At 33.1% G+C, this 14,202-nt stretch overlaps 1 long non-coding RNA gene across 1 annotated transcript; it reads left to right on the plus strand.

Annotated features, from left to right (window-relative positions):
• Positions 1 to 2,711: 2,711 nt before the first annotated feature.
• LOC141724531 (uncharacterized) lies at positions 2,712 to 13,441 on the plus strand. Its single transcript, XR_012576726.1, has 8 exons — positions 2,712 to 3,029; positions 3,446 to 3,549; positions 4,329 to 4,403; positions 4,583 to 4,655; positions 12,428 to 12,508; positions 12,843 to 12,930; positions 13,015 to 13,091; positions 13,174 to 13,441. It is a non-coding gene; the product is annotated as an uncharacterized LOC141724531 (long non-coding RNA).
• The last annotated feature ends 761 nt before the right edge of the window (positions 13,442 to 14,202 follow it).

Below are 14,202 nucleotides of genomic sequence, written 5' to 3' on the forward strand. Positions count from 1 at the left end.
ACTAAAATATATATATCTTGATATCCATACGGTTGGATCCAGGAAAAATATTTTAAAAAAAATCGAAACACCAATTAATGACTAAACACTAGTTAGTGGTAATAGTCAAACTGATACTTGACTGTTAAAATAACAAACCAAATAAAATTATTTTGATCTGAAAATTTGGTTATATCATTAAAATATATTTATTTTGATATCCATATGGTTGGATCAATTAGAAATAATTTTAAACAGGTCGAGATACTATTACAGGACTAAACACTAGTTACTAGTACTAGTCAAACTAATGTTTGACTGTTAAATAGCAAACCAAATAAAATTATTTTGATCTGTAACTTTGGTTATATCAATAAAATGTATATATTATGACATCCATATGGTTGGATCAATATAAAGTATTTTTAAAATAATCAAAACAACGAATCAGGACTAACCACTAGTTAACGGTAATAGTCAAACTAATGCTTGACTATTAAAATAATAAACTAAATAAAATTATTTTGATCTGAAAATTTGGTTATATCATTCAAATATATTTATTTTGACATCCATACGGTTAGATCAATTAGAAATAATTTTAAACAAGTCGAGATACTAATACATGACTAAACACCAGTTACTAGTTTTAGTCAAACTAATGTTTGAATGTTAAAATAGCAAACCAAATAAAATTATTTTGATCTATAACTTTGGTTATATTAATAATATATATATATATTATGACATCCATACGGTTGGATCAATATAAAATATTTTTAAAATAATCAAAACAACAAATCAGGACTAAACACTAGTTAGCGGTAATAGTCAAACTAATACTTGACTGTTAAAATAACAAACCAAATAAAATTATTTTTATTTGAAACTTTGGTTATATCATTAAAATATATTTATTTTGACATTCATACGGTTGGATCAATTAGAAATAATTTTAAATAAATCGAGACACCAATACAAGACTAAATATTAGTTACCAAGACTAGTCAAACTAATGTTTGACTATTAAAATAGCAAACCAAATAAAATTATTTTGATCTAAAACTTTTGTTATATCAATAAAATATATATTTTATGACATGCATACGGTTGGATCGATATAAAGTATTTTTAAAATAATCGAAACAACAAATCCGGACTAAACACTAGTTAGTGTTAATAGTCAAACTAATGCTTCACCATAAAATAGAAAATCAAATAAAATTATTTTTGATGTGAAACTTTGGTTATATCATTAAAATATATATTTTATGACATCCATACGGTTGGATCGATAAAAAATATTTTAAAAAAATCTTAACTAAAATATAATTATGAAGCCACATTTTAAAATTAGAAACTAAAATATAAAATTTTTAAATCACGTCAAAATATATCGTATATGGTATGCAAAATGATCGTTGGAAGATAAAAAAAATACAGTGAAATCGGATTTTTAAAAAAAAATCATACATATATAAAAATATTTAGGATATATTAGAATTTTTTTGAATTTTAACGAGCGAGTTCGAGCCGAGCCGAGCCGAGCTCGAGCCGAGCTCGAGCCGAACAACCCAAAGCCCGGCTCGAGCTCCATTTGCTTAACGAACACATTTTTCTGTTCGAGCTCGAGCTCGAGTTCGTTAACGAGCCGAGCCGAACGAGCTCTTAACGAGTCGAGCTCGAGCTTGTTCACGAACAAGCTGGATTCGTGAACAACCCTAGGACTTGATGTCCCACATGGAGAACTGTACTAATTCTACCATGGGTAATGAAAAGATGTCTGCACTACAGGAACTTCTTAATAGAAAATCAAAGGAACATGTTAAGTACTTGGTTAATCTCTATCGACCCTACACGCTCTTTAAGGGAAGGTACCTCTCTGATTTCAAAACTCTACTGAATTATACCAAGGAGCCTTTATCCGTATTACATAAAGTACTTATAACATTAAAAATATGCAGGTTTGATAATAGCAAAACTGAGGAATTAATGAACCACATGTCTGAAGAAGAAAGAAAATAGTTTGGATTTGATGTAGGTTCCATAGATTGGAATGATTACATTAAAAGGATTCATTTCCCTGGTACCAGGAAGCATGTGTTGAAGGAGAGAAGCCTGAAGTAGATTTTCAAAATAATGCATTATGCATCACATGCCCTCACTCTCTAGAAAATCTATATAGGAGTGGAGGAGAGTGATAATTCATCTTCCCTTTAATCATTAACCATTGAAAGAAGAAGCAAGAAGGCATCAGGATCATCAAGCTCGATATTTACTTTCATAATAAAGTTACTCTTATTACTCTAGTATTTACAGCTTAGAGTAGTTGAGTCATTTTTATCTTTTCCATTTCTCTTATGTTCTAAATTTGTATGAGGGGACCAATCTGTTTTATGTTATCAAGGTGTGCATGGCTGAGCATAACCTTAACATTTAAGCATGTATTCAGAATAAATCATTTTCTTTTCATAGAGCAAATCATAGAGCATTTCTTCCTACAACGGCTACTTAATTATAATCACTACAAGAAAAAGCCAAATAAACATCACCTCATAGACATCGCTGTCATTAAAGACCGATGTTAAAAATGTTGTTAAAGACCAGTTTTTACCTCAGTTAAAATCAAAACTGATGTTTAAAGTACTTTTTAAAAAATACACGGAAACAACCCCTTAATAAAAATATTTCGCCCCTCTTTGCTAAAAACATGTCCCCCTTAGAAACCCGATTCTCTCTTCATCTCCTTCATCTCCTTCACTACTTCTTTCTTCTCTCTCACCCGACTCTCTCCTTCATCTCCTTCTCTTTCCCGATTCTCTCTCACTCACTCTCAGCCTTCTAAATTGAAACCCTATTTTATACTACCTTAATTAGAGATGTATGTTTGAAACCCCTAATTTGAATTCTAGATTTCAAGTAATTGAACCCTAACTTTCAACTGAAATGGCCGATTAGCTGCAAGTTTTGGTCGATTTGTGCAAAGGAGGTTGAACATTGGTCGATTTGTGCAAAGGAGGTTGAACCCTAATTCGAATCTGCTGTAATTAGTAAGTGTAATTCTAATTTCTTTTCAAAATTCAATTTTCGGTTTTTAATTCTTTCTTTCTGTGGAATGGGTTGCTTGAATTTGGTTCTTGATTGTTTTTTTCATGTGGGTTTTTTGTTGTTTTTGTATTTGGGGTTTTGAAATTTGATGTGGGGTTTTGATGGAGGAGCAGATTATTCATTTGAATGTGTTGGAGAGATAGCAGTGATAAGTACAGCTCTACAGTCTTGTTGTGATGTAATTATTTTGTATCCCTAGTTCATGTGTTTATAACAAAGAAAACTTTGTGATCGTTTACCAATTCGAATGTGTTGTAGTACTTGTATTTCTGCTGAACCTTGCATCTATATTTATTCGGTTTTTCTAGCGTGCGTCCATGGAACCTATATTTATTCGGTGTTAATTCCTTGTTGGCAGGCTGCTGCAGCTTCCACAAGATTATCACAGGCTTGTGGTATTACAATGGCTAGGCAAATTGCTTCAGATTCTTCCATGCAGAAGGATATCCGTGATGATCAGTGGTACACAATCTCTATATTTTGTTCAACTTTCATTACATTTTTCGTATAATTAGCTATATAGTTGCTGCTATACTAATAAATAGGCTCTTTCAATTGTGTCTCTTAACTACTTTAGTTTTTCAGTTTTTTCAATTCATCCTGTTTGGGGTCCAAAATATAGTAGCCAAAGAGGGTAGGGATTATAAGTTACAATTTCTCTTTCCATCTGAGTATAACAAGTGAAGAATTGCAGAAACAGTGTTTAGATGTTAAGAGTAAAAAGAAGCCTAATAAATAGCTTGGTAACCTGTAATAAGGAGTTCGTTAAGTTGTAGAAAAATATGATAAATCAATGAAATCAGATGGAAAATGTTGTGGTTCCTTAAGATTTGATAACTTTGATGAATATCACTTTTTATGTGCAACCTAAAGAACAAAGATGGAGATGTTTTTAAGTTATTAATGCTCGGGTTTTTGCATTTAGAATTCAACTAATTATCATTATTCCTATGGTGTTTAGTGTTTACCTATCCTTTTGCATGTATGTGATTAAAAGGGTGAGATTTTATTCTTCAAAAAAGTTGAAGTATGAAGGGTGACCAACAATTAGCATAAAAGGGGCTAAATACCTCAACAATTGCCAATCTCATAGCTTGTAAACCCTTTCTGAAGCGCACAATGTTTAAATCTTTATAGTCGATCATGCATCTTCCTAAAGTGTGATGTGCTTGAAAGAGATAATTGGGCGTACATATTACATATAATCTTTTACTAAATCCCCTGTAATCATCAAATATAAGGAACATGGTTTGTTGGCGCCTTTTACTGCTGGGTGGCAAACGGATGAAAAACCTCGTGTGATAGCTAAATCCGAGGTAAGCTTGGTGTAATGTTTCGTTTACACATAGATGGTCTAGTAAAAGAATCTATTATTAAACAACCATTGTTTACATTGGCATGGTTTCAACGAAAGTCCATTAACAGGTTTAACCATCAAATATTGGCTAAAAGTTGTTTCACTTTTAAGTAAATTGACTGTTAACTGATTTTATAGGGTTCCTATGTTCATGACACAAATGGGAAAAAGTATCTTGACTCTCTTGCTGGTCTTTGGTGCACAGCCTTAGGTATCCAATTTATGTATCTACTTTTGGCCTCTCAAATCCCTCTGGTGCTCTACTTTTCTTGATCCTGTTAATTTTTGGCATATTGTTAGGTCCCAATATGTTTGTAGAAGGGGGTTTGAATACAAACTATACCGAATAATCGAATTTAATGCGGAATAAAAAAGTGAAACAAAATTCAAGTTAAATAAAAATATTATTAAACTTGAAAGGTGTTACAACAACGGTATCGATTACAAGGGATTTATCTCAAATTAATTATCACAAATCTAGAATAAATTCGACATGAATTTTTTCTATTTTTGTAATAAAAAAGATCAAATGCTAAAAGCAATTTGAGATTAAGTTCTAGGGATTTTGATCCGCTAGATAGTTACACAAGAACAAGAGAATGATTTCTAGTGGTTTGGATTTAACTTTTAAAACTAGAAATTGATGATCTTGAATTCAGCAGAGAGAGATAAAATATTTTGTTCTGCGGCTGCTTTTCTTTTCTGTTCTTGAGTTGTTGAAGTGTTCATAGTCTTCTGCTTCTTCTGTCTTTTATAATTCAATCAACATAAATCAACTGAACTGGCGAGACAATCGGTGAGACAATCCGTTGAGCTAGCAAGACAATCTGCTGAACCACCATGACTTTCGGTGAGACTATTGAATGAACTAGCAAGACTATCAAACTGAACTGGCAAGACAATTCTCCTTCCAGTAGAACTTTCGGTGAGACAATCCTAAATGGCCTGGCATGACAATCTGTTGAACTAGTAGAACTTTCGATATGACAATCTGGATTGTCATGCGAGTTCAATCTCAATTGTCTTACTGAATTAAAACTGATTTTAATTCAATTATAATTCTGAAAATTCTTAATATTAATTCAGAATTAATTAATCAATTAATTCAATTAATCAATAAATTAATCTTTGCAGATTTAATTTATTTTCTTAATTAAATTATATGACTTAATTAATTAATAGAGAATTAATACTACTCTTGAACAGCAACCATTCTTCTGAAAATCACTGAAAATTATGAATCAACTCCACCACTTCAATGTTGACACTCGATGTACTGTCTGGTTCATGAGTGACTAACTTCCGTGACGTTTCTTCATGTCTTGAGTTTGATCACTTGATTTTCTTCAGATTAAATCCCTGTAATTCTTTGATACACTAACAAGATCTCTGTCACTTGATTAAATCCACAATCTTGATTTATATCACTGAGGTTTGATCAATTTCTTGAGCTTCTTCCAGTGAAGTAATTCCTCAAGTCTGTAGATGAACATTATTTCTGAATCCTTTGACAGATATTACTTTGTGAGATCTCTTTGACGGTAGATCCACTGTTTACTTGTTACATTCTTATTTGAGTTGAGTTGAATCCTCGAATAAACAAATAGGCTATGACATATGCCTTTCAATCTCCCCATATTTGTTTGTTAGATAATAACAACAAATACCTAGAGGATAACTCAACTAACAAATAAGAAAAAGATCTAAACAGAAATGCAAAGTAAATAGCAGAAAAGTTCTGGAGTATATTTAACATTTTCCAGATTCCAAATAGATGTTCCTCTAGACTGAATATATCTTCAAGTAGTTTCATCTTCTTTTGTACAACCACATTTCCTGTTGAGAAGCACATATCTCTCTTGTTTCTCCCCCTATGAGAATCAACTACTTTAAAGGAAATCACCTTTTGTTTACCACCTCTCCCGTACAATAGGATTCGTAGTTACAAACAACAATGGTGTGGTGTAGTGTACATATTCTTTACCTTTTTCTTCCTCCCTGTTATTTCTCCCCCTTAGTTGAGGAATCCTCCAAACTAATAATTAAGCTTTTATCTCCCCCTTAGAGAAGGAATGTATTCTGTTGTCTGAAGGAGTTCTCATATTTCACTTGGTTGGAAAAGAAATAACAAGTAGTTTCTCTTTCTTCCTCACCGTGAGTGTGTGATTCTATTTAGTGTACCTCACATGTATTTCACTCTTCTCTCCACTCGTGTTTACACTCATTCTCACAAGTGTATCACTCCTCTCATAGCTCCAAAATTCAGCTGTACCTGCAAGGAAAATCACCTTAGCCATCCTTAAGGAGGTCACAGGTGGTGCAATGGGAGTTCGCAAATCCCCATCCTTGTTAAACTCGTCAGATGAATCTGAGTCATAATCTACAAGTTGCTAGTTTCTCTTTTAGGGTTCCAGATTTGAATTCTGGGAAGGTAAACAATGATCCAACGAATTTAGCATAAAGATCAAAATTCCCTTCTAATGTCTATGAAGACATTTCCTTGTGACTCATCAGGTAATATCTGAATCATTGTCAACAAGTTGCCGATCTGCGCCTATGTCAGATGCACTATCCGCAGATGCATCCAGGGGATTTAAGCCTGGGGAGGTAGACACTGACCACTGACAGATGGCTATTAGATCAGTATCCTCTCCTAACACCTGTAAAGGTAATTGGTCCATTAAAGAACCTTGAACAATCGAATCTGACCTTAAAATGGTCGAAACTCTTATTTCTGTCAACTCATCCTTTGTGTGTGTAACCTTTTCTTGTGCATCAAGAATTCTTTATATTTGAGGTGGTGACACTACATCGGATACCCTGGCCGACAGGCAAATTTCAATAAACGCACCCTGTTGAGAGGATGAATCTAGTAACTGTTTTTGTGTCTTTTCAGCCATTACATCTTTTTGAGAAGATGTATGGGAGCTAGCAGTTGTCTCGGTTTAAATACTACTCATCTTTGTAGGAGACAGAGCTGCCGAGTTGACTTCAGAACCTTCCTTATGTGGTGCACTAAGGCACTATCTCCCTCATGCTCATTCATACTTCATTTTAGTGGTAATAGAGTGTTGGTTGGTTCTATTTTTGTGTTTATCTTTACAGTCTGGGATAGACGTTGTGGGTTTTCAACCTCATGACTGTCAATGAAAGAAAGCCATTGGAGACTGAACCTGTATCATAGAATATATGGCAATATATAGATAAAATGTACTTAAGATCTATAATGAATGAAAATTATATATTTAATCTTTTGAGAGAAATGATGTACAATAGTGATTTCAAAAGATTTTACATGAAATAAGAAATCACTAATGTAGAAAGAAGTTTGATTTATTCTTAAAACTGTTCGAGTGCACAAGTCTGTTTTTATGCCTAAAAAGATAAATGATTTGATAAGACACAGATTGATGACCTAGCAGTATTAAGAAGATAAAGAGAGATTTTGTCTTTCAATATGAATGAGTTTTTGTTAAAGCATTGATCACTTAGGGTAAAGTCTAAGTAATTCTCATTCATGTTAAAAGCTCACAATTATCTGTAACATAATATTAACAATATATCATTGACCGATACTTGTCAAGTACTTTAGATACCAATAATTATATTGCATACTATTTAAAATATTAACATAAGATATCAATGAATTAAATACCAATTATCTATCAAAAAGATATCAGCATTCAATTTCATATAACATACAATTGTTAACTCCTAACAACTGTACTACCTCAAACAATATTTACAATTATAGAAAATACAAATAAAAATTATATAAATATAGAAAAAATACAGAAAATATTTACAAGTTCAATGATAACATTACCAGTTTGCAAACAGCCATATCCCTCAGTTAAACCTTTGCTGTTATCTCCAAAGGTAACCACTGGGCCAGCTTTCTCAACCACATTTGATAGCAGGGCTCTATCTCCGGTCATATGTCTTGATGATCCACTGTCAAGAATTCACACTACCGGTTCCACCTGTTTACTGCCCTGCACTACAAATGGATTAGACCTTCTTCGGAACCCAAACTTGGTTGGGTCCGGCATACTTGTAGAATTGGCCTTTGTCAGGCAAAACAACATTTTTAACTTTAATGTTCTCAACTTTCTCAATGACTGGACATTTGACCTTGTAAACAGCCTTAACAAAAATCTGTTTAGGCTTAGGCACAAATGTCTCCTTTCTAGCCTTAGAAGGACTAGCAGTCTTAGACCTATCATGCTTCCTATTATTCACATGCTGACGAGGAGTAGTCTTATCACTAGAAACATGCTTACCATTAAAATAAGCATACATCAAATTAAAAGCACAAGAAATACAATTAGGAATACCACATGTTTTATGAGAGGGATTAACAACAAGCAAATTTTGCATGGTAGACATGGCATTTTTGTTATCCAACTCATGTGTGTCTGAGTTAGTCTCAGTTGCTTTCACAACTTTGACTGGAACTTTTGACACACTTGGCTTAGAAATAACCTTCTCATTAGCAAGATCTTCAGCATGTATTTCTTCTTGAATAATAGAGGAGGTCGTATCAAATGGTTCATCAATTGATCTTTTATAGAGGGGTTCATCAACACCCTTAAGCACATGAGGTACTTCCCTACCTTTAGCACAGACATGAGGAGGGGAGTTTATGCCTAATTCTCCAATAGCAGCATAGTAATCAAAACCTATTCCAGATGTTTGATTAACAGCTTGCTTACTGTAGAACTCTTTAGCCTTCGAACAAGAATTAAAGTAAGCTCTAACCTTAGTCTCAAAACCGGTGATCTTGTCTTTGAGAATAGTTTCGAGTTGTCTATAACAGTGAACTCTATTCTCTTGAAAAGATACTTGTTCTTTTAACTTATCTTGATTAATGTGCACAAGTCTTAATTCATTGACCTCTTTCTCAAGGTCTTTGATCTGTTGACTTAACATTTCATTATCACGATGAGCACAATCTAAGGAACCTCCTAGATGATAAACTAATTCAGCATCAGTAAATTTTACCTCTTTTCTTGACGATGAAGTTTTTCCATCAATAGTCATAAGAGTAAGATTTCCATCTTCTTCATCTTCACTATCAGTATCGTCCCAGCTTCTTCCCTTTGCCAGGTAAGCCCTTTCAGAGTTACTCTTCTGATTTGAATCATAAGAGTTCCTCCTTACTTGCTTTGGCTTCCTGCATTCTGTGGCAAAGTGTCCCAACTCATTGCAGTTATAGCATCGAATGGTGCTCCGATCAACCATCCATGTTTTGTATCCACCACTACTGGTGTTAGAGGATGAAGATCCACCTGTCTGAAATCTGTTGTAGATGGACTTGTATTTGAACTTGGGATTCCTCTTGAATCTGACATTGGAGAATCTCTTGACAATTTGGGCCATCGACTCATCTTCCAATTACTCCAGCTCTTCCAAGGAGTAAAAATCATCACTGGATTGATTTGTAGTAGGAGGATCATATTCTGCTACTATCACATTTTCCTCAGCCTTGGAAGACTGTACCATTCTCTCTGACTGTTGAGATTGTTGTTGTTGTTGTTGATGTTATTATTGTTGACCTTCAGCTACTAGAGCAATAGACGTGCTGACCATTCTACCTTTCCCGTAGACTTCCTTCTGCTGAATCTGCTCCAACTCATAGGTTTTTAACACACCATAGAGCCTCTCCAAAGAAATCTCACTCAGATCTCTTGCTTCTCTTATGGCAATGATTCTATGTTCAAGATGAGTTGGCAGTGTTAAAAGGAACTTTTTGTTGACCTCCCTGAATGAATAATATTTTTCATTTATGTTCAGGTTGTTGATCAATGTATTGTACATCTCAAACACTTCAGTAATTCCTTCTCCTGGATTGGATTGAAAATGTTCATACTCAGAGGTTAGGATCTCTAACTTCCTCTGTGCCTTCATTGATCACCTCAATAGTTTCCCAGATATGTTTGGAATTTTTACAGTTCATCACATGTCTGTTTATCAAGGGATCAAGGGAATCAACTAAAATTAATTGAAGGCTGGCATCCAAGAAGGCTTCTTCCTTTTAAGCAGGAGTAAAATCCTCAGGCTCTTTTGCATAGGTTCTAACTTTGGTAATTACAACATCATCTTCTCTCACCTCTGGTTCAATAACCATCAGAGTTTTTGGAACCTTATTTAATAAGTTCAGATATTTGGGATTTGCAACTTGTAAAAATAAGATCATCTTCTTCTTCCACATAATATAATTTTCTTTATCGAAAAGTGGAATTTTAACGGTTCCAACTTTTTGTGAATTTATTATGAATTTTTGAAGAAATAAAAATTCAAGGAGTTGAAAAATCACAAAAGTCTAGGATCTTAATTTGTTCGTTAATCAGAAGGCTCGGATAGCAATTGTTAGGTCCCAATATGTTTGTAGAAGGGGGGGTTGAATACAAACTATACCGAATAATCGAATTTAATGTGGAATAAAAAAGTGAAACAAAATTCAAGTTAAATAAAAATATTATTAAACTTGAAAGGTGTTATAACAACGGTATCGATTACAAGGTATTAATCTCAAATTAATTATCACAAATCTAGAATAAATTCGACATGAACTTTTTCTATTTTGCAATAAAAAATATCAAATGCTAAAAGCAATTTGAGATTAAGTTCTAGGGATTTTGATCCGCTAGATAGTTACACAAGAACAAGAGAATGAGTTCTAGTGGTTTGGATTTAACTTTTAAAACTAGAAATTGATGATCTTGAATTCAGCAGAGAGAGATAAAATATTTTGTTATCCGGCTGCTTTTCTTTTCTGTTCTTGAGTTGTTGAAGTGTTGATAGTCTTCTGCTTCTTCTGTCTTTTATAATTCAATCAACATAAATTAACTGAACTGGCGAGACAATCGGTGAGACAATTTGTTGAGCTAGCAAGACAATCTGCTGAACCACCATGACTTTCGGTGAGACTATTGAATGAACTAACAACATTATCAAACTGAACTGGCAAGACAATTTTCCTTCCAGTAGAACTTTCGGTGAGACAATCCTAAATGGCCTGGCATGACAATCTGTTGAACTAATAGAACTTTCGGTATGATAATCTGGATTGTCATGCCAGTTCAATCTCAATTATCTTACTGAATTAAAACTGATTTTAATTCAATTATAATTCTGAAAATTCTTAATATTAATTCAGAATTAATTAATCAATTAATTCAATTAATCAATAAATTAATCTTTGCAGATTTAATTTATTTTCTTAATTAAATTATATGACTTAATTAATTAATAGAGAATTAATACTACTCTTGAACAGCAACCATTCTTCTGAAAATCACTGAAAATTATGAATCAATTCCACCACTTCAATGTTGACACTCGATGTACTGTCTGGTTCATGAGTGACTAACTTCCGTGACGTTTCTTCATGTCTTAACTTTGATCACTTGATTTTCTTCAGATTATATCCCTGTAATTCTTTGATACCCTAACAAGATCTCTGTCACTTGATTAAATCCACAATCTTGATTTATATCACCGAGGCTTGATCAATTTCTTGAGCTTCTTCCAGTGAAGTAATTCATCAAGTCTGTAGATGAACATTGTTTCTGAATCCTTTGACAGATGTTACTTTGTGAGATCTCTTTGACGGTAGATCCATTATTTACTTGTTACATTCTTATTTGAGTTGAGTTGAATCCTCGAATAAATAAATAGGCTATGACATATGCCTTTCACATATACTTCTTCTACTTAGATTTGGAACTTACACGTTCTATCCTTTAGAATTTACATATTTCTGCAACTATCAGTTTCAGGTAGGAGTGAACCTCGCTTGGTTGATACTACAACAAAACAACTTAGCACCCTTCCATTTTATCATTCCTTTTGGAATCGTTGAATAATAGCGACACTGGTTTGCTTATTGATCCCTTGTAAAGCATGACTTTCAAGTTTCTAACCATGCTTTCTAACCATAGTTAATTTTCTGTCCGAATTTTGCATGATCTCGCAAAGGAGCTTCTGGAAATGTTTACTACTACTAAGATGTCAAAAGTATTCTTCACAAATAGTGGTTCAGAAACCAATGATACCCAGGTGGTATTATTGTCTTGTGAATTAATGTAGTTTTTATCTTACATTTAGCATAACAACTTCCTAGATGGAAGTTTGCATTTCATTTGTATTAATGAAATAGAAGCAATAACAAATAGATAACCATACACTGAAGAAAGTGTTAGTAACTATTACACAACAGTGTGTAATTCTAATCGTTTTTATAGAAGGAGATCTATCAAAGAGGGAAAGATGGCAGAATGGAGGCAGGTGGCATGTACATTTGAAACCATGTACATTTTTTTAAAAGTTTAAATCTTGAACCCTTTGAGAGAGAAGCTATTATTTGAGCTTTAAAACTAAATTTTTACTGTAGGTGAAGCTAGTTTGGTATTATAACAATGCACGTGGAAGGCCAAATAAGAAAAGTTTATTACCCGATTACTGGAGATATCATCTTCCAGGTATATGAAAATTTACTTAATTTAGTTTTTTATTTACATGATTCTTTTATTCCATCTATAACTGTAATATTATTCGTTATCTAGGTGAGACAAAAGAAGATTTCTCAACAAGGTTAGCCAACTACTGGGAAGAGCTTATCCTAAAATAGGGACCAGAGACGGTATCTAACCCCTATTTAGGTCATCATAATATAATACAAAGAATAAATGTTTTTTGGCTGACTTCACTATAATTTCTATCAGATTGCTGCCTTTGTTGTAAAGCCGGTCATTGGGGCAGGAGGCGTGATTCCACCTCCAGCTAGTTATTTTGATAAAGTTATTTTATCTTTTGCTTTGCTTTCATTGTTTAACCAGTCATTTATGCGTAATGGACTCATACAAGCATTTTATTTGTAATACTATTTCAGATTCAAGCTATTGTCAAAAAATATGACATTCGCTTTATTGTTGATGAGGTACCACTACAAGAAAATGATCAATAGACATCACCTCATAGAAATCGTTGTGATTAAGGACTTGATAATGTTTAGATTTGAGAATTATGTTTTTGATTTTGTCAATGATGTATATTTGAATACTTTGTATTAGTTTGATAATAAAAATGAAAGTTGTGGTTATTTAGATGTGATTCATTTTGCTTGTTTTAGTTTTTGGTATTTTAATGTATATATATAATAGGTAAATATGTAACCACAGACATCAGTTAATGACCAATGTCTTATATGTCTAATACATCATTTTAATTTATGAAAGTGTTGTTGTATAGGCAATATTGATATCATTTCTTGTTTTTCACATCGATTACTAACCGATGTCTTAGTATATCTAATACATCGGTTATTTATCTAGAAATGATGTATAATATTATTTTTCACATCGGTCCAAAATCGATGTGAAAAATAAGGACCTTTTACTACACCCACATAGACATCGGTTTTTTGCATCTTTCACAACAGTCAATAACTGATGTCTATTAACGTTTTTATTATAGTGAATGCTTTCTACACATTAAACTAAATCAAACGTACCTACTTAATTATAATGTTTTCTACACATTAAACCAAATCAAACGTACCTAGTATAACCCGCATAGATCGGGGGATGTGAAGGGTAAAATAATAACAATTATGCGCCTACCCTGAAAGTAGGGAGACTGTTTCTACCCATTCTTTATCATAAATCTGTTTATCAATCTTTATGTCTTTATCTATCAGAACCACGAGTATGTAATTGAACTAAAAGTAGTCTTCTTCAAACCAAATATTGATA

Source organism: Apium graveolens, chromosome 1 (assembly GCF_009905375.1).
Source record: "Apium graveolens cultivar Ventura chromosome 1, ASM990537v1, whole genome shotgun sequence".
Taxonomy (NCBI): Eukaryota; Viridiplantae; Streptophyta; class Magnoliopsida; order Apiales; family Apiaceae; genus Apium; species Apium graveolens.